At 55.2% G+C, this 26,619-nt stretch overlaps 1 protein-coding gene across 3 annotated transcripts in view; it reads right to left on the bottom strand.

The window, feature by feature from the left end:
* SPSB1 (splA/ryanodine receptor domain and SOCS box containing 1) overlaps window positions 1–26,619 on the bottom strand; it is a 68,485-nt gene that overhangs the window by 17,407 nt on the left and 24,459 nt on the right. The window contains exon 1 of one of the 3 annotated variants that reach the window (XM_046661429.1): window positions 10,844–11,018. The exons of the other annotated variants lie outside the window; for them this stretch is intronic. The gene's annotated coding sequence lies outside the window, so the exon portion shown is untranslated. Of the gene's footprint in view, window positions 1–10,843; window positions 11,019–26,619 lie in introns of those variants that run through there. 3 annotated transcript variants of the gene reach the window in all.

Genomic DNA, 26,619 nt, shown 5'->3' on the forward strand with positions numbered 1-26,619 from the left:
ATCACCCTCGCTGGGTCAAAAGTCGGTTCATGCTTCACTGCAAAAGAAGATGCCTCTTAGGCCCTCTGATGGCCACAGCCTCCCACCCAGTGTCCCCAGCAGCTGCCATGGGACGGGGTGGCCTGGGACTCCAAGACTCCATGAGAGCCACGTGTCCTCAAAGGAATTCCAGGTGGACCCCCGGCCTTTAAGCAAATGAGCTTTCCAAAGCTGCCTTCTCCCACTGCCGCCACAGGTACAGCCAACTACGGTGGCCTCAGTCCAGCATAAGGGACCAGAGCTCCTACCACAAAGGCCTGCTTCAGAGAAGGCTTGCTGGGGGTCACAGCTCTCCACTGGAAGAAAGAACCTCACAGACCATCTTCCCTGAGTTTCCCGGGCTCCTTCAGGTGGGTTCCTCTGTGCCCTCAGGTGGAGGGGCAGCCAGATCTGGAATTGGCAGATGCGCGGGGAAGGACGCCCAGGACTGACAGTGATCTCTACGGGGTGGGGAGGAGTCACAAGCACCCCTGAAGTGCACTGTTTGGGGGTCCGAGACCTGGGCCAGCAAAGGACGCCCGTCTTAACGCAAGCCTTTAATGATCACAGGCTTCTCTCTGAAGGTGAGGGAACGAGCACACCCAGATCCCTGTCTCCTGGGCACACGTGCGTAGAGGACGCCTGTTGGGTACATCCCGTTTTCACGGTACAAGTCACAGAGAAGAGTGAGCCGGCAGAGGGAGAGGGGCGAGCAAGTCCTGCGGGATGCACAGGGTTAAAAAAGGTTGAGGAGGATTAGCGAGGACGTGGGGCAAAGGACCCGCATGTTCAGCTGTGGGTGTGTGTCTCCAACAGACCCCAAACTGGGACACACTTCTCGGCGTGCAGGTGCCACACGGCAGTCCCCCCCCAGGAACAAAACACCCAGCAATCACCCATCCACTGTTCTTCCAGGGGTCTCATCTGTGGAACCCTACACCCCTGCACAGGGACACGTGGACAAAGAGGCTCACGCCGCGCCATGAACTCCAGCAGCTGTGGCGAGAAGGAGGCAGCCCCTCAGATGCGCTGACTTCACATAACGTGTAACGAGACACCGGTACATTTTAAAAAGCAAATTGGAGAATGATATGCAGTGCGTGATCCCATTTCTGTAAGAACGGAATTTAAAAAGGTTCTATCTGTGCGCGTTTATCTGTTTGTAGGCATACAGAAAGGTCTCGAAGAATAAACACCAAACCTTTCACAACGGTTAATCCTGGAGGGTGGGGCAGGAGGAAAGAGATGTTCACTTAAACACTTTTTGAACAGAAATTTAAAAAATAAGTATGTTTGACTTTTGTAATGAAAATGATTTTTGAGCCCACAGAAAAAGAGTAAAAGGCCGAAATACACTGATTTAACACACTACATTCACAAGAACAAGTTGTCCCTAAAGCAATTCCTAAAGGATCTCCATGTGTGTCACTTCTTATAAAGCAAGCACAGGACAAAGGTTTAATTTACCCAGGAAGATACATACACATTAAGAACCCACAGTCAACAGAAGTGCAGTTAAAATAAAGGACAAGGGGCCGGCCCCGTGGCGCAGTGGTTAAGTTCACACGTTCGGCTTCGGTGGCCCGGGGTCCACCAGTTTGGATCCTGGGTGCGGACATGGTGCCACTTGGCATGCCATGCTGTGGCAGGCGTCCCACATATAAAAAAAGTAGAGGAAGATGGGCACGGATGTTAGCTCAGGGCCACTCTTCCTCAGCAAAAAGACGAGGATTGGCAGCGGATGTTAGCTCAGGGCTGGCTAATCTTCCTCAAAAAAAAGACATAAAATAAAATAAAGGACAAGAATTTCTGGGTATTGCTCTGGAGCCATCCCAAAGAGGGACATTATTTCCACAATAATTTGTCCTAAGACTTCCAATTACACTGTTTGTACACCACATATTTTAATGTCCCCAGTAAAAATGGGGTACCTATCTGTCTCCACTGGCCCCAAACAAGAAAAGAGCAAGCGCTCCGTTCCCAAAGCCGAAACCCAGCCACGGCGGCTGTACATCGGTTCTGTGCCCACAAAGCCCGGGTGAGGAGGCAGAGACTGGAGGCGGACAAGAATCTCAACCCTTGGCTCAGACAGGACAGGGCGCTCAGCACCTCCTGCAACGCCACGCTGCCCCTTCAACGAAAGCCACAACTCTGCAGTTCAGCCTTCTAAAAAAGGCACTTTGGGATCAATTGGCCCTGGAGCCCCATCTCCACTCAACATTATCCTTCTGTTGTGTTGTTTAAGAAAAAGTTTGTTGAATAAGCAGTACCCTCAGCTGGAGACACGTCCAAAGGGACTGGTGACAAATGGATGGAATAGGGGTGGGGGAAGGGGGCACAGAGGGAGGCCACGGGAGAGCAGCAGACCCACACTCACCTCGTTCAGCTCCGTTCCCCCTCAGTGCGTCCGACTGACCCCAGAACAGTAAAACCATTGTTTTGACCCAAGATGGGGAAAGAATGAAATTCAGGATGTGGAACAAGGTGACCTATTTATAAAGCCTCCTTTCACCTGAAGATCAAATGAGCTTCCTCCCTCCGCCTCCCTCCCGCCTCACACATCGCTGGGTACAGCCCAGGATTTTGCAAGAGAAGCACGCCCCAAGCGATCTGTTATTATATCAGAGGCAGCCTCTGCAGCCATGGAACGGCTGCCTGGCTCTGCCTGCTAATTAGGGTTTCATGCTCCCGTGAGCCCGGGAACATGCTTCGGTGGCAGGAGCGCTCAGGTTGTGTGCCACACAAGCCTGGCCAGGCATCCCTGGCCAGGGTGCCACCAACGGCAGGACAGGTGTCACATGGTTTCAATAACCAAGCCCATCCCACCTGCCCACTTGAGGAGAGACGCCTGGGAGAAGCCAGGGAGCTGTGTTCTTGCTCAAGCAGAGATACAAAAGCAAGTCTCTGCCCCTAGAATCAACAAAAAGTATTGGACCCTTCTGGAAAGTTCTGACGAGTGATTTTGGAGAGAAAATCCCACACGGTCCAGAGCTCTAGCCTCTGACCTCAAAAGACCAAAAATGCACCTGCCGTAAACACCTACGGAAGGACCCAGATTACTCATGGCACTTTCAGAAAGGGCTCGAATCAGTTAAGCCCCGGCCCTGGGAAATCAGCATTACATTCATACAGAGACTAAAAATTAAAATAAAGAGTCACGACTGCAGCCCCATCAAGGTTGTGACGGAAGGGCCGTGTGTCGTTCAGAGAAGCCCTGATCTGGGAGGGACCTCAGGGACACACAACGACACACAGCGACTTTCCTGAAAGTTTACTGAGGCGCAGCAGACGCGCTTCAAGTGGCAGTGGGAATGAAGTCTAGGTGGTGAACCCGACATCACCCAGCCCGGAGGTTGGGTGTTGGTCAAACCGGGCCTGCCTGGTCCACGTAGGAGCTGGGGCAGGGGCCCCATAGAAGGGGGGCAGGAAGACAGGGCGCAGAGCAGCGCCATGGCCACCTCCATGGGGAGAGCCCATGGGAACCCAAGGGAAAGGCTCAGGGACGCTGGTCCCTCTTCACCCACCTGGCTGGCAGCAGAAGTCCCCAGGGGGACTGGGTGGCCCCAGCGAGCCCGTTCCAGCCCTGAGAAGGCGAGGCTCACTTTCCCTGAGGCAGGCGCCCAGAGGAGCCTCCACAGGGACACGTGGCCCAGCCTCCCGCAGGATGCTCCCTCCAGAGCTGACTGGCCCGAGAAGAGGCCTGGAGCAACTCCGCCGGCCGCTGGCCTCCATCATAGTGGCCCAGGAACGGAAGTCTGACCAGGCCCAGGCTTTAGGGTCAGGAGGCCTGCCTGGGAGTAGTGGTACACTGGCCTCCTCCGGTGGGATGTGCCGAGTGGGAAAGGTTACCTCTGAGAGGGGTCCCATGGGTCACCCCATGTCCCTCCAGGGAGAATGAGCAGAAGGGAGACCAGGCAGAGATCTAAGGCCTTGGGAGGAATCAACTCACAGAGATGCGAGGGGCTGGTCCACTCCTCTCCCCCTGCATGCCCAGGTGAGGCGCTCAAACCCCTGGGGGTGCAGGGGGAAGAGGGAGGCGGCATCCCCGATTGCAATGTGCAATGGTGTAGCTAAAGTGCTCAGCACAGCAGCGGGTGCACAGTAGGTGCTTAGTACATGCTGCTCCCTGCCCACGCCACCTCCCTTTAACACCAGGGGACACCTAGAAGGATGGACTCTTGAACGGCAAGTGCAGGAGAGCACTTAGCCAGGGAATGCCAAGGCGGGCACAGGTTAAGACCTCACAGGGTGGCCCGAGGAGCCCAGCCCTGTCAAGAGGGTGTCTTGGAGCAGGGAGACCCGCGGGCATCCCTCCACGGGGCAGGAAGCCCCGTGGGAGGCCACAGCTCCAGCCAAGCGGCCTGTGGGTGCTCAACCTCAAAAACTCCAAATTCGATAACGTAAACCCTTTAGGCCAAGCGCAGGGACAGAAGTCTCATAAAATTTCTACAGGCGGAAGAGGCTGTAGGGACGTTCTCCTATAATGAGGTTCACAGGAGAGGTTCTCAAAGTTGGGGTCCCCAGACCAGCAGATCAGCACCACCAGTTACAGATGCAAATGCCTGGGCCCCACTTGTGATCCACTGGATCCCAAACTCTGGGGGCGGGCCCAGCAGTCTGCATTCCGATAGGTCCTCCAGTTCACTAGGATGCTACCAGTTTAAAGGAATTTGAGCTCAACATTTTAGAATCTCAAATCCATAATAAACGAGAACTGCCAGGCTTGGATTTATAACCACAATGCTTTTAAACTTCTTGTTCTATCTGGATTTGGAATATTTCAAATGTTATACACGCTCCTAAGAAATCTCAATCCAGAAATGTAGAAAGCATAAAGTGCCCCAGAGGCATATACACAAGTGCAGATACGGGAACAGTCCTCTTGTAGCCAAGAATCTCACTACCCACGCTCTCCCAGGTTTGCTTTAGCTCCCACGTCCATTTATGTGTTCGTAGCTGCATAATATTCCATTATCAGAGTTTCTGGAACTCCCCTTTGTAGATGGACAGCTAGGTTGTTCGGCTGTAATGACGGTCATGTGTGAGGAGTTAAGAATTTCTCTGTAACAGGATGGCCTCAGAGCAGTCTCTTTTCATGCAGTTCACAGCCACCTTTCCTCACCCTCAAAATCTTGGACCTCATTTGCCCCTTGCCCAATTTTGGTAGAAGAAAATCAAATGTCCATGTAACCTGCCCCCAGGCTTCCTGATCTTTGAACTGAGCGTGGCGGCTGAAGGCGCCCGGGAGCTTCTGCACACGTAGTTGGACTGAAGTTTGTCAACCGGACCTCGAACGGACCGCAGCCAACAAACTTGGAAAGGATTCTAAAAGGAACTGGGCAGTGCGTCTCTGAGTGCAACCTAATCGCCATTCCCCGTGTGGGATTTCACGGAACTCAACAGGATGCCAAAGGAGAGGTAAATCCCCGGGCCCCACGAGCCAGTCGGGCAAAAGAGACTTATACTTTGAAAGCCATGACAGCCTGCCGGAACTTCCTCATCCACGGTGATGGCAGTCCTCCTCCAATCCCGTCAACATGGGAAGTCTTGAACCCCTGGGCCAACAACTCCACAAGACAGAGCCTCAGCACATCTAAGGCAGGGAATAAATGAATCCTGAACTTCCAGGCAAGTGGAAGGTCTGGGTGCCAGAGTCCCAGGGTGCCGGCTCATCCAGTGGGAGACAAGGTAAGGGGGCATCGATGGAGTCTGACATGGCCATCAAAGATGCTAGCTGTAAGGGTCCCGGAACAAGAGGCCAGGAAAGAGGTTTGTATGTCAACTGAAATGAAGGACGCAACTGGACCTGCCCTAAGAGTAAAATTCAGAAAAAATTACACAGGCAGATGCAGGACAAGAGATGAAAAGGAACCTAGAAAAATGAAAATGTCTGTGTTCAGAGTGACAAGCTTAGGATTGTCCCTTTCTTTCCAATTTCCTCATTATAGTTTTGTTACTTTTGCAAAAACATAAACAGGTGAACCCACATGTCCATCAATGGATGAATAGACAAACAGATCATGGAATACACACACAGTGGAATACTATTCAGCCATAAAAAAGAATAAAGGACTGATACATACTACAATGTGGATACTGTACATACTCAAATATTTTATGCTGAGTGAAAGAAGCCAGATATAAAAGGGCACATATTACACAATCCCATTCGTATGAAATGGCTGGAACAGGTAATCCATAGAGACAGAAAGCAGATGAGGGGCTGCCAGGGGCCAGGGGAGGCGGAATGGGGAGTGACTGCTCTGGGTCAGGGCCTCTTTTGGGGGAATGAAAATGTTTTGGAACTAGACAGAGGGGGCGGCTGCACAGCACCAAGGATGTTCTAGACACCGCTGAACTGTACTTTTTAAAAAGGTTAATGTTATGTTCTGTGCATTTCACCTCAACAAATGAAAAAACACAAACGGATGAAAAATAGCCACCTTTCCAAAATCCCCATGGCAGGAGGTGGGTGAGGAAGGGGGGTGTGGGGCAGAGAGAAGCACAGAGCAGGCAGAGGGCTGGCGGGGGGACCGGGCCTGTCAGCCAGGGTCACACATGGGGACAGGGCTGACGACATTCACATGTGGGGAGCTGGGAGCCTTCTAGAGCCGAGCCGCTGCAATCGAGTTCTCTGCTCCCCGCCTGCCCTCCTTTTCCTTCCTCCAAAAGAAGGAGTGCAGAGCTGCGGTTTGGCAACCCCGCTGCCTCGAGCCAGCACCTGTAGATCGAGTTTCTCTGGAGGAATCTGGAATGTGTGCCTGCGTCTCAGTGCCTGCACCCAAAGTGCGGTGTGGGGAGGAGATGACCAACACACGCACAAGCACCCCCGGTCTGAGGACGAGGACACGGAAGAACCGACGTCACGGCGCATCTCTGGCCTGCACGCTCCCCACTCTGCAAACGAGGCGGGAGGGCAGAGAGACGCTAGAACTCGCAGGCCCCTGCCTTTTCACAGGGCAGGTCCGCACCCCGAGGCCACTCCAAATTGGCAAAGGCCCTGCTTTGTGATATCAGGAAACCATCCCAGCCACTCAGATCCTGCTTGCTCCCTCTGCTGATGACGTCGCTGCCTGCCTGCCAGCTATGATGCCACACCACCGGGCTTCCGCCCAGGCCAGGAGGGCCCCAGGCTAACGCAGTTTGACTAGACCTGTTGCCACATGAAAGCCTGCTCTAACGGGTCGAGTTTCTGCGTTCTCAGGAGGATTGTCACTCACGGACCTGGACAGACCCAAGCTTCTCACGCAGGTGCCACTGTCTCCCACAGACCCTTTCTGGCCAGACTCACTCGGGTAAAACATGGAAACTTGGCTGAAAAGCACCGTGCTGAGGGTTTGTGTGTATATAGCAGGAGTCCAATAAACATCTGGGTTGCTTACTCACCTATCCCACAAGCATCTGCCAAGCCCCCGTGGGGCAGCACGGCTTCCTGAGACCCTTCCTCTGTTCCTTAATCCCTGAGAACCGCAACAAAGTGGATGATTCAAAACTGTGCCACCCATGGTTGGTGTTTAGGAAAGTAGGATGGCATTCTGTCTACACTGCCAGGCGGCATCCTCCCCAGGCAGAAACTGGTAGGAACCAACACAATGGACGAGATAGGCACCTGCAGAAGGGACCCAACCCGAGAGATGGTCTGCAAACGTTCAGCTGATGAGAACACCCAAGTGCAAATAAGATGCCTTGGGATTGGAATTCATTCCAACAATATTTATTAGGCACTACTGTATACAACAGGTAGAAACTGTTGCCCCCATGGAGCTCACAGTCTAGCAGGGGAGACAGACAACCATCATTTGAACAATTAATGCAGACACTTTCATCTGTGTGTTCATGTGGCAGCCCCAACGCCCAGAGCAGTGCTGGAAACACAGTAGGTGCTCAATAAACAAGTGTTGAATGAATATCTAATATAGGGTCAGCTAACAAGTGTCAAAGGAAAATGAAGCAGAGTAGTGCAGACAGAGCAAGCAATGGGAGGAGGTAAGGGACGGCTTCTCTGATACAGTAATATATGGACAGAGTCCTGGATGAAAGGAGGGAGAAAAGCATGTGAAGATTTAAAGGGAAGAACATTCCAGGCAGAGGGAACAGGACGTGCAAAGGCCCTGGGGTGGGAGCACGCTTGGCATGTTGGGAGAACCAGAGAGAGGCCATGTGGCTGAAACAGAGGGAGGGAGAGGCTGTGGAAGGAGACAGGGTGAGAGTTCGTGCAGGCCCAGAGCTGGGTCGCCTGGGCTGAAACTTCAGCTCCACAAGCTGGGAGATCTTGCGCAAGCTCTCTCACCTCTCTGAGCCTCAGGTTCCTCATCCATTGAAATAAGGGTGATGACTATTCGACCTCACTGGTGTGCTTTAAGGGCTAAATGAGGAGGCCATGGAAAGCTTAGCACTTAATAAAGAGCCAACACTGGGGGTGAATTTGTAACTGATGTCTGAGAAGGCAGGCAGGAAGGGAGAGGGTTTCCTGAGAAGGGGGTCCCTGGCGGCTCCCCAGTGGTGGAATGCAGCTGTGCAAACCCTGAAGCCCATTCCCCAGCCCAAACTCAGCAATCTGCCCAAAGAACAACCGCCTCCGGGTGTCCGTGACTCAGCTCTGTGGCTGCCTCTCGCCATTTCCAGCTCACTGATGGCGACAGCGGCCTCCACGGGAAGCCATCAGGTGCACCGAAGGCCGGCAGTGGTTTTGCCTCCCTCTGGCAAACTCTCCTTGATGCCCCCCACGTTCCCACGCTGTGCCTGCTCCGGGAAGGGGCGGCAGCCGTGCGTCCTGTGGGGGAGGGATGGTCCGCCATGCCTCTGTGCTCTCCGAGGCCAGGCAGCAGGATACACACATCCAGAGAAGCTTCTCGGGAAAGCAGCTTGGATCTGGGGTGAGTCTGTTCCATTTATCACGTTTTGAGACACAAAAGGGAGAAAGGGGAAGTGGAAAAAAGGGAAATTGGCCCAATATCCATTGAATGGGCTAGTCCAGGATGGCAATCAGAGCAGAGGGAGAAGGAAGCAAGCATGAAGGCACGTGCTTGTTCAGCAAACTTGTCAGCCCGACTTTGGAAACGTAAGCAAACCCAGGATCGGCCACCCGCGCTAGACCAGGCAGGTCCCCTAGTCCTGGCTACATGTGAGGGTGACAAATGCACAGTTCACGTGCTCGCCTCGCAGGGCTGCTCTGCGACATCAGACAGACTGCGTTTAGAAAGGACTCTTTGAATTCTGACTCCTCTGCAGGCTGGACTTTCCGTAAAATAAAAAACAGCAGCATGCTACCTTCACAGGTGGAACGGGGAGCCGAGGACGGGTCCCACACTCCTCAGTGTCAAGGACGGCCTGCCTTGTCACAGCCGCGGGCGGCTCAGACCACAGACCCAGGTGTGGGGACCCCCGCCTAGCCCTGATGTGCTGCAGCCAGGCCTGGGGCTGCCCTCACGGTCGGCAGCGCGTCCCCACGGCTGGAGGACGACTACAGGTCCTCTCCCGCGGAACACACTGAGCATTTCTAACGCTGTCCCAAGTTTCCGTTCCCATATCAAAAGCGCCTCTTTTCTGCTGAGGCAGCAAGACCTGCCAACAAAACAAGCCTCTGGGACCCACGTTTTTGTAACACAACGCCTTCCCTTGAAACGCGCTACAATGAATCACTGAGCTCTAATAGTATCGGCAGCTGGGCCGGTGGAAGGGATCCGTGTGAAAGTCGGACAGCGGAGCTCAGCTGGTCCCCGCACGCCATGCCCCAGCCGCCCCCCCGCCCCACCAGCTATCCCACCTCTCTTGATTGACAGCACCGCCTCCCCTGGTCCCCAAACAGAAAACCAGACACGACTGACATCCTGCCTGCGAGCAGCCCATCTCCACCCTGGAGAAACAGCCCCTTCAGGGACGAGGGGGCCAGTCACCCTGCGAGCCCTGCAGCTGGTCATGCCCAGGGCAGCCCACGGACTCCTGCATGGGCCTCGCCTGGGAGCTTGTAGGAAATGCAGAGTCCCAGGTCCCTCCCCAGCTGACTGCCTCCAAACTGCCCTATAACCGGGTCTCAGGTGATCCGCGTGCCCATGTGTGGGGGCTGTGCTGTGGGTCCTCCCCAAGGCAGAGGCCTGGAGGGAACACACCAGAAAGAAAGAAAACAGAGGAGGGTCCATCCCTCTCCAGGAAGCCAGTCCTGAAACACACCTGACTCCTAACAAACCGAACCTCAAAGCCACGTTTCACAGAAGTGCTGGGCAGAGGGACCCGTCCTTCTGCCAGACCCACAAGAGTAGGGGCACATGAAAACGGGCTGTGGATTCCCTGGCCCAGACCTTCTAGAGGCCCCTGGTCACTAGGGGTCTGGGAAGACCAAGGTTACGGCAGCACCACTTCCAGGCCCCTCCTCTGCTCACAGTTCGTCAGGTCCCCCCCGCCCACCCTCCGAGCTCCTCACAAGCCTGCTCAGCTCTCTGCTGCTCCGAACACCCTGGGTCCCCAACTAGCCAAGCCAGCCTTGCCACCATCCAGGAGCCTCGCGCTTTCTCCCGGCCACACCTGTTATAACACATTTCCCTTCACTTCAAACCAGCCCCCCTGACTGGAATCCTGTCCATCCAAGACCTGACCAGCCTTCTCGGCCATGGAGCCTCCTAGTCGGCCTCCACGCCTGAAGCTGCTCACAGCACATCTCCCAGCAGAAGCTCCCCCAGAATTACCTCAGGACCCTGAGTCCTGCCAGAACCTAGAGTGACGGTCACTCACAGACCCAAGCAGCATCCTGGCTGAGGTCCAGAACCCTGCCAGAGACCCACCCCCCAGGGCCGGCAGCGAGTGGCCTCTCGGTCTCCCAGACACCTACCGGAGGCTCCGGATTTCTGGAATGTTTCCTTCCAGCGCCTGGGGAAAGCGCCAGGAGAGAGCCCCGGGGGCCTCAGCCCGAGGGGAGGGCTGAGGAGGAGTGAAGGCAGCACCCTGCGCCCCGGGAGCAGGGCGCCCTGCCTGCCGGTGGCCGGGCCCTGCCGGGTCCCCCAGGCCTCCTTCGCCGGGGCTGGATCAGCCCTGGCCTGAGTGAGCTCCGCCGTCACCAAGGGGAAGCGGCCCTTGGTTACCACTGGCCCGGAGAACACAGAAGGCAAAACAAACACTGGAGCCGCTCCTCGGTGGACTCGCTCCTCACTGCTGGGAACAATTACAAGGTAATCGGCCAGTTCTTAAAAGCCCTCCAGAAGGGAGGCTGCGGGCCCAGCGGGAGGCCAGTTGTAACCCATTCCCTTCCTCTTGCTGAGGCTGCACCCTCCCCAAGGCCCGGGGACCCCTACTCCATCCAGTTCAGGGAAGCCCAGAAAAGCCAGGCTGGAAGTCACAGAGGAAGCCGGGCAAATGCAGAATCACGGGTGGACACTGTCCCCATAGCAGCAGCCACTAAGTCAAGTTTCCCAAACAACCAGTGGGCCCAGCAGGGCAGGTATGGAGGGGACGTCCCTGCAGACCCCAGCCCGGCCTACAGGGGCAGACTCATGACAGCACTGTTCCCTGAGCCCCCTTCCCAGCCCCCTTTCCAGCAATGACCAGCTCTCTTGTAACCCGTCATGAAACGAACAGAAACTCTGCAGTAAAGGATAAAATGCCCAGCTTACCAGGCTCTAGCCGGGGCCGGCAGAGATCAGCAAGGATTGCACCCTGCCCATGGCCATCCCCCCCAAGGGCTGTCCTCAGTGGGAGCCTCAGGCACAGCCTGGCACTGATCCCCACCCGCCTCCTTCAGTCGCATACCTCCTCCCCGGGAACAGGGTCTCCCCCATCAGAGGCACCCCACGGCTGGGGCCTTGGCTGTGTCCTAGGTCCCCTGGAGCAGAAACTGGAGGGAGGCCCGAGTGGAAATGGGGCAGGGGAAGAGATGAGTGTTCCCCACCCCACAAGTCTCCAGGTGTCCCCCGGGCTGGGGGGCACATGCAGGAAGAGCTTTTCTGCCCCTCCCCCACCGTGGATTGACACCTGAGACTCTAACGTCTTCCAGACACCGATTCAAGCCAGGTTCTCTCTTCTGCGCTCCCTCACTGAGAAGGTGGGAGCATCTCCTATCTACCCCCAAGCCTTTTTTGGGGACAGAATGCTGACCTTGGACAGGGATGTGACAGCAGGTTCAAAACTCTGACAAACAGGAAGAGCCACCAGAACACCTGTCCCACCCTCCTGAATCGCCCTGCCCCGCCCTGCAAGGCACTCGGGGCAGCTTTTCCCCAGTCTTACTGAAATCACGCTGGTCTCAGGCTAGAAGAGACGACCCTGGCATCACGGGCCTCCCAGGGGACAGAGAGAGAGACAGAGACAGAGAGAGAAACAGAGAATGTGGCTGGAAAAGAAGCAGAAGGAATGGGAGGCAGGAGGGTGGAGGCCCCACAGCCCCAATAAATGTCAGCTTGGGGCTCCAGGTGGCCGGAGGGTCCCCATCAGGAGGGCAGGGCTGAGGCTCTGAGTGGGAGCTGCCCACAGAGTGGCTGCCAAGCAGGCGACCCTCCTCTGAGCTAGGCTGAGGCTCAGCACTCACGACCAGAGGGGAGGAGGAGGGCAGGGAGCCGGGACGCAGGGCAGGAGGCTGGGGCGCACCTCGCCCACCCCGAGCCCTGCCCTGCTCCCCGACCCTCCCAAAGAGGGTTTCCTATCCCCAACCCAGGGAGGTCTGGAAGGTAAGACAAGTCAACAACCTCAGTGACCGGGCGGGCCTGTGGCTCTAGGGCTGAAGAGTGGTGACCCGGCTAAGGGCGAGCTACCCGCCTGGGCCGTGCTCTTTGGAGTGAGGGGGGACACCAGCGGCGGCCACAGCAGCAGTGGCAGCTCTACTGGGTGGGCCGAGCACCTTGTTGTTTTTTAAAAAAAAAAAACAAAACAAATCAGTATCTTTGGAGGCGAAGACCTGGCCACCCCAAGTATCAGGAGCCAACCTCCCCGTCCCCCTGTCCTGCTGGCCGAGACCCTGCTTGTCTCAGAGGGACCTGGGTGCCCACTCCCACCACCCACCCTGCCCCCGTTACGGAGAGCTGCTCTTTAGGGGGGCACTGAGCTGTGGGAGTTAGCCTGGGGGGGTTAGAGTCTCAGATCCCAACTCTGACATGCTGAGAACTGAAGTGGAGCCTTTCTAGAACCACCAGACAGAAACTGGCGGAAAGCCCCCTCTTCCCTCTCATTTGAATTGATGGAAAAGTTTCTTCCAGACTTTCAGGTGTGGACGTTGACCTCGGAGAGGGAGGTGAAGGGGCCAAGAACCACTGGACTAGGACTCCAGCCCCTCCCTGGACCGCCCGTCCCCCCTGCCCTCCCTCCCTTTGAGGACTCCCTGCCGGGGCAAGGCGACCATTGCCGCTTTACCCAACGGGAGCCCAGCCAGGGAAGCAGTCACTTAGCGATGTTTTCTGTTTAAAAATCCATACACTGGCTTTCTCCTTGTAGTCTCTCTTCTCACACGGGCAAGGAAAAATTTAAACCTTCAGGAAAAAGTAAAAAGCCTCTTGACCCAGCCTGGCTCTTTTCTAACCACTAACGATCCATTAAGCAAACTGATGGCCCGCCCCACAAGGCAGCGCCTGGGGTGGAGAGACCAAGGCAGACAAGCTACCTGGAGCCCACAGCCTCACAGGAGACACGAAGTCTTCACAGAGTTCCAGGAGAAGCACGATGCTTAAAATGGGGAGTGGGGGCCTGGGGGGCTGCTAGGACGGGTGTGGGGAGGCCGGGCAGGTGCAAGAGGAGGATGGGGGGGACTCACAGGGAGGAGTCCTGACCAAGGGCTGAGATTTCAATAACAGAGATGAGCTGAGGGAGGAAGCAGGCATGGGAGACACTCGGGCGGGAGAGCCTCGCCGTCGGAGCAGGGGAGGAGCACTCAGGAACCGGAGGGCGCTCAGGTGACTAGAACGCCAGGAACATTGAGTGCAATAATGGCATAGAGAGAGAGAGAGCAAGAGAGAGAGAGGCATGGTCTGGAGTCATGCGGCAAGGGCCTTGAATGCCATGACAGGGAGTCAGGACTCAGGCACCGGGACCAGCTGGGGAGGGGACAGTTCAGAAAGCTTCCTCTGCAGAAGAGCCAGAAGACAAAGCACTCTGAATGGAGAGCTCAGGTGCTCTTTCACGGAGCAGTGACAGTCGCTCTGCACGATGAGAGTGCCACGCGGGGTGGCGGCTCCCTGAGCACAGCAACCATGAGAGTGCCAGTTGGGGCGGCGGCTCCCTGAGCACAGCAACCGATGTCCCTTTATTGTCTCAAGGCAAGGGGACCACAGCGAGGGGGTGGCCTCCACACAGCACTCCTCCAAACACTTCCTCAAACGCTGTGGGAAAACACTCTTTCTCTCTCTCTCTCTCTCATTCTCTCTCTCTCTCTTTCTTTTACTTTGGGGGAGGTAGGTTAAGACCCAGGAAGAGAGAATTAAAAAATTTCTTTTAGGTAAACAGCAAATTTGAAGTGTGATAACACCAAGAAATACCACTTCAAACCACCAGCAAGAGAAAGCTCTGCTAATTTTGCACTCGCAGAAACAAGAAGAACAATAAATACCCACTCTGCAAGATTGCCGAGGGCATCAGAGGCGATAAATGGACACACACAATGAGGCCAGCAGCTCCCAGCACACGGCAGGTCCTCAAATAATGCCGGGTGCTTCCACGGTCCTCCCCGCACGTGGGCCACCTGTGGGCGCTTTGCCCTTTGCCTGTATGTATGTGTTAGGCGGCGGCTACAACGACCCTTGTTATGCGATGCTCAGGTGTCAAATCTCACCTCCAAAGATCGTCTTCCAACCCCTGACCACAGAGCCAGGGAACCACGACTTCCTTTAAAGCACAAACACGCCTTAAAGATTATCCAATAAAAACGCTTCGTTTTGTAAAATGGTGCAGCCATGGACGGTCATGGTGACCTGTGTCTTATAAGAATCACTTCGTATCTGTACACCACGTCCAGAGAACATTGTTCACAACGGCCAAGAGGTGCAAGCAGTCCAAGCGGCCGTGAAGAGACGGATGGATAAGCCATATGGAGTATATACATACAATGGAATATCATTCAGCCTTAAAAAGGAAGGAAATTCTGACACACGCTGTAACTTGGATGGCTGAGCCTTGAGGACATCATGCTAAGTGAATTAAGCCAGTCACAAGAAGACAAATACTGTATGATTCCACTCACATGAGGTACCTAGACCAGTCCAAATCACAGAGACAGAAAGGAGAATGACGGGGGCCGGGGGCTGGGGAAAGGCAGTGGGGAGCTGTCGCTTAAAGGGAAGAGTTTCCGTCTGCAAAGATGAAGTTCTGGAGGTGGATGGTGGTGACAGTTACACAATAATGTGAATGTACTTAATGCCACTGATCTGTACTCTTAAAAATGGTTAAAAAGGTAAATTTTACGTTACGTATATTTTATCACAAGAAAAAAATGCTTCATTTTATATGAAAATAAGGAAGAAAAACTTGAGGCATGGAAAAAGTAAGCGATGAAAGAGGGGTCCCTCTACCCTGACGCGACTGGACCAAAGGCTGAGCCATGCTAGGATGTTTGCCGAGCCATCCCTGGCCATGCTCCCTCTGCATCTTTAAGCCAACCCATGGCCCAGGGCGTCCGAGCACAGAGCTGTTTTCCCAGGAGCCATGCAGGAGAGCGAAATCCACCTAAGCAGAGAGAAGGCCACCGTTCACTTGCCACCAGGCTCTCAGTCTCTCTGCCGACCTCCCTTCCTTTCATTTGCAGGCTGCTTCGGGGACAAGCCTATTCAGCATGCTCACGTGCTGTTTCACACTGCGGGTGCTTCACAAACCTGACGAGGAGACAGAACTGGCAGGAAACAGAAATGGACTTGAAAAAGAAGATAAATTTACGAAAGGCCAAGCCCAAAATGGCTAAGAAGCTGGGACAGGTTGCTGTCCAGGAAATGACTCATGTCTCCCCTGGTCCCTCGGGGCCGCTCCGGGAACAGACACTGAACAGGGCAGACCGAGGTTCTCAAGGTTCTCACGAGGAAGGCGGCTTCTGGCAGACTCTCCCATGGACTGTGAACCTGCCGGCCTGTCCTGGATACCTGCGGTGGCTAGTGCCCAGTGTGGTCCACGAGGGCAGCTCTAGCCACACTCACTGGTGAGGAGCACTGAAACCAAGCTGGAGTGAGGGCCACGGAGCCTGGGGTGCCAGGACCGCCCCGTGGACCCGACACCCTCTCCTGCTGCCACCCACACTTCCTGTGGCCTCTGTCACCCTCCACACACTCACGCTGCAGAACCCAGCGAGCTGACTCCAGGCCCCAGCCACTTTGGGGAAAGAAAGTGCTCTTCCAAAGTCATGGCCTGCAATCGATAAATTGAACAGCCTAAAAAAGCATCTTCTCTAACTCTCAACAGCGTTTGAAAATCTTGGCCACGTCCTTGACCTTGAGACACTGGTTTCCGTGAAGGTATACTCCCCATTCTGCAAGGCTCCCATGCCAGCTCCTCTGCGAGCCCTTCCTCCTGCCCCTTAAACACAGATGTTCTTGAGGGGCCCTCCCTTCAAGGGCTCTTCTGCTCTTGTGGCTTCAGGGGGCATCTCCCCTTGAACTTGACACATCCACCCAACAGCATCATTCTTATGGCAACCTGGCCCCCACTCACACACCCCAACATGGCCCTCTTGCAGCCTCGATATTTCTGCCAATTTCTGTCCTCATCCTCCTGGTCGGTCAGCCAGATTCAAACCCCTCATCTCCCTGGGCTCCTCTTCTGGTCTTCCCACATTACCATCCAAAGGTATAAATTTCCCCACAATTGCCCAAATCCGTCCCCACTCTCACTGTTCAAGTCACTGAACTCCTCCAAGTTGGTCTGCCCGACCACAGTGTGTCTCTGACCCCAAATGATCTTCCAAAAACAATCTCATTTAGGCAGTTTTTTCATTTTGAAAATTTGTCATTCAAAAATGTACAAACGAGACACATTTTCAACACCTAAAATGAACAGCTGTCAACAGTTTGTCACATTTGCTTCTGGTCCTTTTATAGCACAGTAATCAAATGGCCAGAGGCTGTGAACAGGCCGTTCAGAAAACAAGGAAATGCAAACGGCAAACAAACCTGCAGGAAAAGACGCCCAAGCTCCACGGTAATCAGAGAAACACAAAATTAAGTAATAACGAGCTATCACTCTGCACGCCCCAGATTTCTACACAGTCAACACAGAGACAGCACCTGCTGCTGGGCTGGGTGGGGGCATGCGCCCGCATGGCGGGGGCGGAATCTGAGTCGGTGTGGTTTTTGGGAAACAAACTGGGAACCAATGTAGCAATTCCAGTCTGGGGCTTGGGCCCAGAGGAACAATAGCACCAGTCCTAAGGACACCTGTACCAGGCGTTTGTTACAGAGTCACTGCCATTTCCAGCCACTCCAAATTAAGTGTATTGCCATCGACTGAACAGGTGGACAATTCCGGTACGTTTGTACCATGAACCATTAGATAGCAATTAAAATAACAAGGTAGAACCACACTGGAGCCTGGGGGCGTTTCCACATGCATGCAGTGAGAAGAGCAGGTGGAATGTGAAAGGTGAGCCCATTTGAATAAAACAATGATGCGCCCGAAGATACACACATGTATATGCCTGGGCAGGCAGGAAGGTGTGGAACGATTTGGGTGTATTAACCTTCAATAAAAGGTTTATGTTAAAGGGAAAAAAAAGAACTGGAAAATAACAGATGTTGGCAAGGATGTGGAGAAACTGGAACCCTTGTATACTGTTGGTGGGAATGTAAAATGGTGCAGCCACTATGGAAAACAGTATGGCAGTTTCTCAAAAAACTAAAAATAGAATTACTGTATGATCCAGCAATTTCATGTCTGGGTACACATCCAAAAGAATTGCAAGCAGAGTCTCAAACAGATATTTGTACACCTGTGTTCACAGCACCATTATTCACAATGGCCAAAAGGTGGAAGCAACCCAAGTGTCCATCAACAGATGAATGGATAAGCAAAATGTAGTCTATCAGTACAATAAATATTGTTCAAACTTAAAAAAGAAGGAAATTCTGACACATGGATGAACCTTGAGGACATTACGCTAAGTGAAATAAGCCAGTCACAAAAAGACAAACACTGTATGATTCCACTCATATAATCAAATTCACGGAGACAGAAAGTAGAAACGGGGCTGCAAGAGGCCGGGGGAGGGCGAAATAGAGAGCTGTTTAATAGGGACAGAGTCTCAGTTTTGCAAGACGAAAAGAGTGGGGGAGATGGATGCTGGTCTGCTGCACGACACTGTAACACTGCAACAACGCTACTGAATTCTACACTTGAAAATGGTGAAGACGGTGTTGCGGACTGAATGTCTGCATCCCCCAAAAGCACCTACGTTGAAACTCTAACCCCCAGCGGGATGGTGTTTGGAGGTGGGCCTGTGGGAGGTGATCAGGTCATGAGGGTGGAGCCCTCAATATGGGATTAGCGCCCTTTTAGGAAGAAACCCTAGAGAGAGGATCTCCCTCCGCCTGGTGAGGACACAGTAGGACGGCTGTCTGCGAATCAGGAAGAGGCACTCACCCGACACCAGATCTGCCAGCGCCTGGATCTGGCACCTCCCAGCCTCCAGGACTGTGAGACATGAATGTCTGCTGTTTAAGACACCTTGTCTATTGTATTCGTTATAGCAGCCCGAGATGACGAAGACAGATGTCAAATTTTGTTATGTGTATTTTACCATGAACGACAGGCTGCAGGTTAACATTAGGGCAGGGCAGGAGTGAGAGAGAGAGGGGAAGAAAGGAGAAGGACGGGGAGGCAAACACGAAATGTGTCCCCGCGAAGTTACGGATGTGTGTGGATCACCGCATAACACGGCCGGCTGTCAGAGAGCTACCGTGCGCACGGCAGGATTTCAGGTGGCCGGCACTTCTGCACCTTCACGTGTCATGCTTCACTCAGAGTCTTCACAACGCGTGTGCAACGTAATCAGGATCAACAACAAAGCTGTTTTCATTGTGGAAAAAACTACAGAAAAGCACGAAGGTTGACAGCACCAAACCCCCTATGTGTTCTGTGCAGAACTGACAACTGCTAACAACGCTCACGCAGGCTGCGTCACGTCTCCCGGGAGATCTTGCGGGAAAAGCTCTCCAGTACGTGCGTGCATTCTCCTTTAAATGTGCGTGATTTTCATCATGACGGTCTTGCTCCAGCGTCTTCAGTGGACTCCTCCTGCCCGTAGGATCGGGTCCAAACTTCTGAGACAGCACCAAAGGCCGTTCCCATGCTGACCTCAGCCCATTTTGTACAGAGAGGCTTTCTGGAACCCTTCACTCGCTCCAAAAGCTACTCCTTCCCCCAGTTTGGCTCACACACCTACCTGTGGTAGTCCACCCCATCCACCCACCCGGCAGGCCGTCACTACAGAACCACACAGACCCTCTGAACCCTCTGCAAGTTCCTCATCACCTTCAACAACGCCTACCCAATGCACCACCCAGCGCAGGGGCCGTCCCTTTCCTTCCCACGACCGCATGCCAGACTTTGAAACAGAACCTTGGTATGCGCCCCCTGCCCCAACCCAGACATCCAGCCATGGTTAGACAAACTTGGGTGAGAAAGCACGCCCTGTGTACCCGACTGGTGGAACAAGACCTGCGCAGACCATCAGGCTTCTCTTTTTCCCTGCACAAATGTGTGGCCGTCTGCGCCTGGGCTCCTGGATCAGCTGTCCATCATCCAGGGCAATTTTCCTCCCTGGACTCTGGGAATCAGCCCCGGAAAAGACTCCAAAAGCATCACAGCATCAAAGTTTCAAGAATAAAAGGTCTGTAGGGTGACATTACCCACAGAATGTTCTCTGCATCCCTCCTACTGAACACATCCACACCCAGGCCGCCCGTCCTCCTGGCTGTTGGTCCAGGGCTGAGAACTGGGAGGTCTCTGGGACTCCAGCACTGAGTTCTGGTTGCTTGTTAGGCTCACCTCCTGAAATATCCCTGCGCCCACTGCCTCTGCACGCCTGCCACCTGTCCACCCACCATCCTGCCTCGCCTTTCCAGAACACTCCCTCCTCACTTCCCACCTGCAAGGTCATCTCCCTTCTGCCTTAATGTGAAGTCCCCTGACTGTGGCACACACGCGCTCCATCCATTCAGGATCTTGGCTTTGCCTCCCTCTCCCTTCCCCACCCAGGAAGCCCTCACTGGGGAACCCTGGCCCTAAAGCAGAGCAGAAGCACCCGTGGTTCCCCTCGTACTGTGTCATACCCTCAGGACTCTTCCAGCAACCCTCCTGGGATGGCTCCTCCCCGCCCCGCGCCCCCGAGAGAACTCCTGTACACTCCATCAGAGCTCGGGCAAATCCTTCCACCATTTACCAGCGAATTCCAGCAAATGTAGGCTCCACACATGTTGGCTTAAGATAGACCAGTGGTTCTTAACCAGGGTGATTTTTACCCCTAGGAGACATTTGGCCAGGCCTGGGGACATTTTTGGTGGTCACGACTGGGGGTGGGAGGGTGCTACTGGCATCTAGTGCATGGAGGCCTGAGATGCTGCTAAATATCGTATAGTGCAAGGACAGCCCCCCACATCAAAAAATTATCCTGCCCCTACTGCTGACAGTGCCACGGCTGAGATGCCCGGAGACAGAGCGAGCTTCAGATGAAAGGCTGCAGCGCATCCCCTGGCAAAACCGTTGAATGAGGCCAGAAGCACAACCTGGGACCCCCACATCTGTGACTCTGTATCAGGACGGAGGTTAGGGAGGCACCTCCACTCCATGCTCTGCCGAGCCAGCAGGCAAGTGGCTGAGGAGGAACTCAGTGTGCATTCCAACACTGTCACCGCCATCTGTATCGCCCTGAGCAAGACAGCAGCCTCTCTGGGCAGCAGGTTTCCTATAAACTGAAGGGTCAAAGGAGATCAGCTCTTCCCCTAAGTGGCTGGACAGATCCTTAAGCCCCTGAAAATTCGTTTCGGAGTTTGGGGAAATACTGTCTTTCCTCCTAAAGAGCCGCAAAGCCCATGAGCATCTTAAAGGCTCTGAGGAGTCCTGCAGGGCAGAAGCTTGGCAGATTTTGTTCAGCTCTAATGGTTCCCACGCTTGAAGAGAAGGGGACGCGGCTCCCCTCCCCCACATTTTCCCACGGCAGCCCACGGGGCGCCAGTCTGGAGGCCTCTGAATCTCTCAGCTCTGCTGCTTCTCGATTCTGCGACGAGCAGGGCCCCTGCCTCCGCGCTTATCTGGCTCCAAAGGACGTGCAAAAGTGTCCTGCAGAGGTGAGTGTTGTACAGTGTGACCTACGGGGCTCCTGACCTGCTCCAGCTGTGCAAAGTCTCTGCGGGGTACACACCACGCCCCTGATCCCCCCCAGTGTAGGTCTGACTAGAGCACTCATTTGTGAATCCAAGGTCAGGAGCCTGCTTTTAGGTGGGTAACCAAGGCTGGTTCTGAGCCCCGTGGGGCCTGTCCTCTTAATCTAGACCAGGATTTGGCAAATGATGACCCATGGGCCTGGCTCACTGTCTGGGGTTTTCTTTGTTTGTTTTTGGTGAGGAAGATTGGCCCTGAGCTAACATCTGTTGCCAATTTTCCTCTAAAATTTTTCTTGAGGAAGACTGTCGCTGAGCTAACATCTGTGCCAGTCTTCCTCCACTTTGTATGTGGGATGCCACCACAGCATGGCCTGATGAACAGTGTGCAGGTCCATGCCCGGGATCCGAACCTGCGGACCCTGGGCTGCCAAAGCAGAGCGCACGACCTTAACCACTATGCTACCAGGCCGGCCCCTCACTGTCTGCTTTTGTAAATACAGTTTATTGGCACACAGTCATGCCCTTTTGTACATATTGTCTCTGGCACTCCCGCTCCCCACAATGGTAGAGTCAAGTACTTGCCACAGAGATCATATGGTCCATGAAGTCACATATTTACCATCTGGCCTCAGAGTTTGCTGACCCCTGGTCTAGACCTCAGGAAATGGTGTCTACCACGGAAGAAACAGGGGCCAAGTCTCTCCCCTAAACTCCTCCAAGAGCCTGTCCCACCAGGCCCAGGCCCCCATGTCCACACGCACTGGGATGACACCCAGCGCCCAAAGCACAGGATGTGCCAGGACCCTGCCGTCTGCCCACCCAAGCCCGCCCACTCCCTCCTCCCCTGCACCTGCACTTCCCCCCACTACAGCCTCCCTGGACCCCCAGGGACGCCCTTCCCTTCAAGCCCAGAGCCTCATTTACAGCAGCGTGTCCCCCTTCTTTAGCTATGCAGCTGACTAGCAAACTTCCAAGCACGTGTCACCCAAAAGACAAACTGGGCACAACTCTGCTCCCACGCTTCTCCAGGGACAGACGAGACACAGTACGAAACACACACCAAAAAACAGAAACCAAACAGGAGGGGATAAAAATAAAAACACAGCCACGAACTCCTTCTCACCCGCGGCGGCCCGTCTAGGGAGCGGCCCCTCCAGAGGCCACAGGCTCAGGCATCGGCCGCACCCTCAGCGCTCGGCTCCTCCCCAACAGACGCGGCGGGTTCTTTGAAGAATGAGCATCATCCTGACACCTGTCCCAGAAGACCCCGGGGTGGGGGCGGCCAGACCTCGGGACCCAGGAACGCCCCCCCCCCACCCTGCTGTAGGCAGGAAGGGAAGGATTAGGGACCCCCCAGGGAAGGCGCCAGCAGCTCCCGTGGCAGTGACAGCACATCCAGGGGGATTTCTGTGTTTTGACTCAGAGGCAATAAGTCTTTCCATTTAAACGAAGGCAGACTAAACTGCAATGCTGAGGAAAGCCCCTTGGAAACACTTGGCTCAGGGTGACCACTTCGGCCAGGCGAGGCGGGGGAGAGGCTGCGGCCGGCCATGGGGCCGTGAGCAGGCGGGACAGCAAGGGCCACCCCACCCCGGCTCCCTGCTGGAAGGTGCGCCCGGCAGAGGCAGGATGAGCTGTGGGCACAGCCACTCTGAGGGGTTCTCAGACCCCCGCCCAGCTCCCGCACGGGGCCCTCCAGCCCTCAGTCCGGTCCTCCCAGGCCAGCCCACCCACCAGGAAAACACTGGGCCACAAGCAGTCAGTGACCCCGGAAAGCGACGTCCCATCTCTCATCCTCTCAGCAATTCACGTTGCTCCTGCAGCCACAGTCCAAGGGGCAGTTTGGGGCGACCACTCAGACAGCACCCACTGACCATCTGTGGGCACTTCTGGCCACTCCAAGTGCTGCCACAGGGTCAAGCCAGGTGGCCCCCATGGCACACAGGTGAGGGACAGGCTCAGAAAAGCGGCATGAGCAGCCCTCAGGGTAGTGCTGGGAGCACACCCAACTCTTCTCCAGCAGTCCCATGGGGTGTCACTTCATTATCCCAAAATCTCATGAGCACCAAAGGCCAACCAACCGAAGGCAGGGAAGAGCAAATTCAGCCCCATGGAGAACATTCTGCCTGCCCCCGCCAATGCCAGCGGCCGGCCCAGCCATACTCCTGGGGACAGACAGAATACAGGAGGTGTGGGGTGGGGGGTGACCTCATGGACCCCAGAACCCTTGTAGCATCTTCTCTGCTCCTGGGCAGAGTCAGGGGAGACAAAGGGACCTGACCACATCTTCCCTCCAGTTTCTATGGAGAAGAAATTCAACTGCAGGGAGCTTGATGCCAGCCCAGGAAGCAGGGCCACCCAAGCGAAAAGGCAGCGCCACCAGGCAACTGGCTGCTTTTAGAAACACACCCTGCTCATCCCACACACATTAGCGGGCAGCTAAAAGAGGGAAGTGAGCGCACCGGCTCTCCGGATAAGACGAGGGCTGAGAGGATGCTGGTGGAAAGCTAATGACAGGATTCAACTCCGCCACCCAAATTTGTCCAGACGGCCTCACAGAGAGGGGCCTCGCAGCGAGCGAGAGCCTGCGCGGGAGGAAGCGGGAGCAGGGGGCCTCCCCTGGGCCAGGCTCTGTGCTGAGCCCGCTCCTGAGGTTCTGACCACACGGACCCCCCCAGCCTGCCTCCAGCCCGGCCCAGGCTCCACACAGGGCCTTCCTAAACGCTCACCTGATCGCACCAGTCCCCTGCTTAAGACCATCTGGGTTGCCATCTGTGAAACACACAGGCCCCATTGGCAAGTTTACTGACTGCCTACGAGGGACCAGGCACAGCGCCCCCTCAAGGACAATGGTCAAAGTCTCATATATAAAAATATTTTATGAGCTAGTTCTGATGACCTTTCTGGCCTCAGTCCCCTCCCCTGCCACCACCCTCCCCCGCCAAAACACACCATCACTTGGCGAAAACCCACACAGTGTCCCTAACACGTTGGGGTGGGCATCCGACTGCTCTGCCCAGCCCCTGGCTCCACTTGTCCTGGGGATGCACCTCGATTCTGTCTTGGAGGCCCCTTTTCCCCACTCTTGGCCCTGGGCTGTGGGTAGGTCCTGCTCTACCCCAGGCCCTGGGGGTGGGCACACGGCCTCAGTCTGCTGCAGTGGGGCATCACCCACTCCTGTGACAGTGAGGATGCAGGCCCGTCATAGCCAATCCTGAAACTTTTGCTTAAATGACCTTCTGAAAATAAGGCCAAAAAGAAAGAAAACAGATAATTAAATAGAGAGAGGCAACTGCAGATGCTAGGGTTTGAGCCTCTGGATCCAGCCGTGCCTGAAAACCCTTGACTTTTTAGCTGCTTACAGTTTGGCAAACCGATTTTTGCTTGAGGCTGTTTGGATTGGGTTTTCCGTCCCCTGCTACTGGAAAACTGACACGTCAAGCTTTTTAAAGACTCTAGTTTTTTGCTCATGCTATTTCTTCCACCTGGAACACCCTGGCTTTCTTATCAGCCTTCTTCCCACAGAGACTCTGAAATCAGACTCAGGCTCCCTCTGGAAAGCCTTCTGACTCTCCTGTGCCATGCAGACGCCCCTCTGTGTCTTCCAGGACCTGTGTGTGTCTCCACTCATTCACCTGCTCCTCAGAGTCGCTGAGCACCTGGTCCCGCCCCCCAGTTACCGCAGTCCTAGGTGCACAGACGCTGTGACCGCTGCTTTTCTCACCTGTCTCTCCCTCCTTGGAGGCAGGGACCAACTTGCTCTGTCACTAGCCCAGAGCCTGGCACACAGCAGGTGCCAGGTAAGTGCTGAAGGAGACAGGAGCAGCCCTGCCTCGCGGTGGCGCACCTTATCCATGGTCACATCATGTGCCAGGGGAGGGCGGTGGGGTACAGAAATCCAAGCCCGTCAAGGAGCAAACCCTGTCAGTTCCACCTCCAGTCTATCCAGAATCCAGCCACCTTCACCACCTCGCTGCTCCCTCCCAGGCCCTGGCACCAGTCTCCTATGCCCTGACTCTCCAGAGGTTCCACTCAGTGAAAAGCAGGTGGCCCTCTGTGGCCCAGAGGCCCTCAGCCTCCTGCACTTCCTCTCCCCTCTCCTCTCCCACACTCTATCCTGCCTCACTGGCCCTCTGGCTGTTCCTGGCACATGCCAAGTTCCTACCTCAGGGCCTTTGCACATCCCAAGACCTCTGTGTGGTACCAGGGACACTGGGCTTGGGTACCCAGTTGGCTATTCCCTCACTTCCATCAGGCCTCTGCTCAAAGGTCATCTCATCACCAGACCCTTGCCCAGCCACTCTGCCCCCAGCACTCCTGCCCCTGTCCCTGACTCAGCCTCTTCCACAGCACTCTCCAACGACATTCACTTGGCCATCTGCTTAAGACTTATCCCCCTACAAGAAAATGTGCTTCACAGGGGCAGATGTCTTGTTCCCCTCTGTGTCCCAGGGCCTGGAGCAGCTCCTGGCACAGAGCAGGTGCTCTGTGAATACCCGCTGAATGAGTGAGTAGCTCTTTCCATTCCATGAAGCCACCTGCCCACAAGGCCACACTCCACAGAAATGCCACCTGGTGGAAGCAACGCCCAGGGCCTCCCCTCCTACACTGCCTTCCTGAAGGGTCAGTCAGGCGTCCATCTGTCTGTCTCCCACCTGCTCTGGAACCTTCTCTAACTGATCTGCAGCACCTCTGCCCCCAGCCTGCCCTCCAGGCCTCTCATTCCTCGAGCACTCGGTCCCAAAATGTGACAAGAGCTCACGCCTACACAGCCCAAACTGTGGCCAGTGTGCAGGGCTGGCTGGTACCCAGGAAGCAGGGGGAAGCCGCAGCCCTTCCCTCAGCCTGCACCGGCCGCCCTTTCCTGGAAAACCCCGTCAGCAGTGGCAGCACAGCAGGCTCCAACAGCTGCCACACGCTGAGCCCGGGGGCCAGCTCTGAGAGTCCACACAAGCCCTCCATTCAGGGGGCAGCAGGTGGGGGGCGGCTGTGCTCCAGACAGGGCTTCTGCAGCCCCCCACTGCCCGCCTGGCACAGACCCGCTCACAAAGTGCCCCCATCACAGCCCCATCCCTGCCACCCCCACCCACTTGGTTTTCCAGGAAAGAATGTGTCTGGTCTGGATCCGACAATGACCGTCTGAAATGGGTTCAGCTCTAAGGGGTCAAGGGTCACAGGAGTTATCATCACAGAGCTGTGGCTCCAAGGTGGTCCTGCCCATTCCCAGGGAGAGTCTGGGCGCCAGGAGACGCTGGCTGCCTTCTCGTCCCGCCAGGAGCCACACACAAAGTTCCCTTTATGGGAACGAGGCAGGCCATGCACTGGCGATTTT

The sequence above is a fragment of the Equus quagga genome, chromosome 5 (assembly GCF_021613505.1).
Source record: "Equus quagga isolate Etosha38 chromosome 5, UCLA_HA_Equagga_1.0, whole genome shotgun sequence".
In the NCBI taxonomy this organism is placed as follows: domain Eukaryota; kingdom Metazoa; phylum Chordata; class Mammalia; order Perissodactyla; family Equidae; genus Equus; species Equus quagga.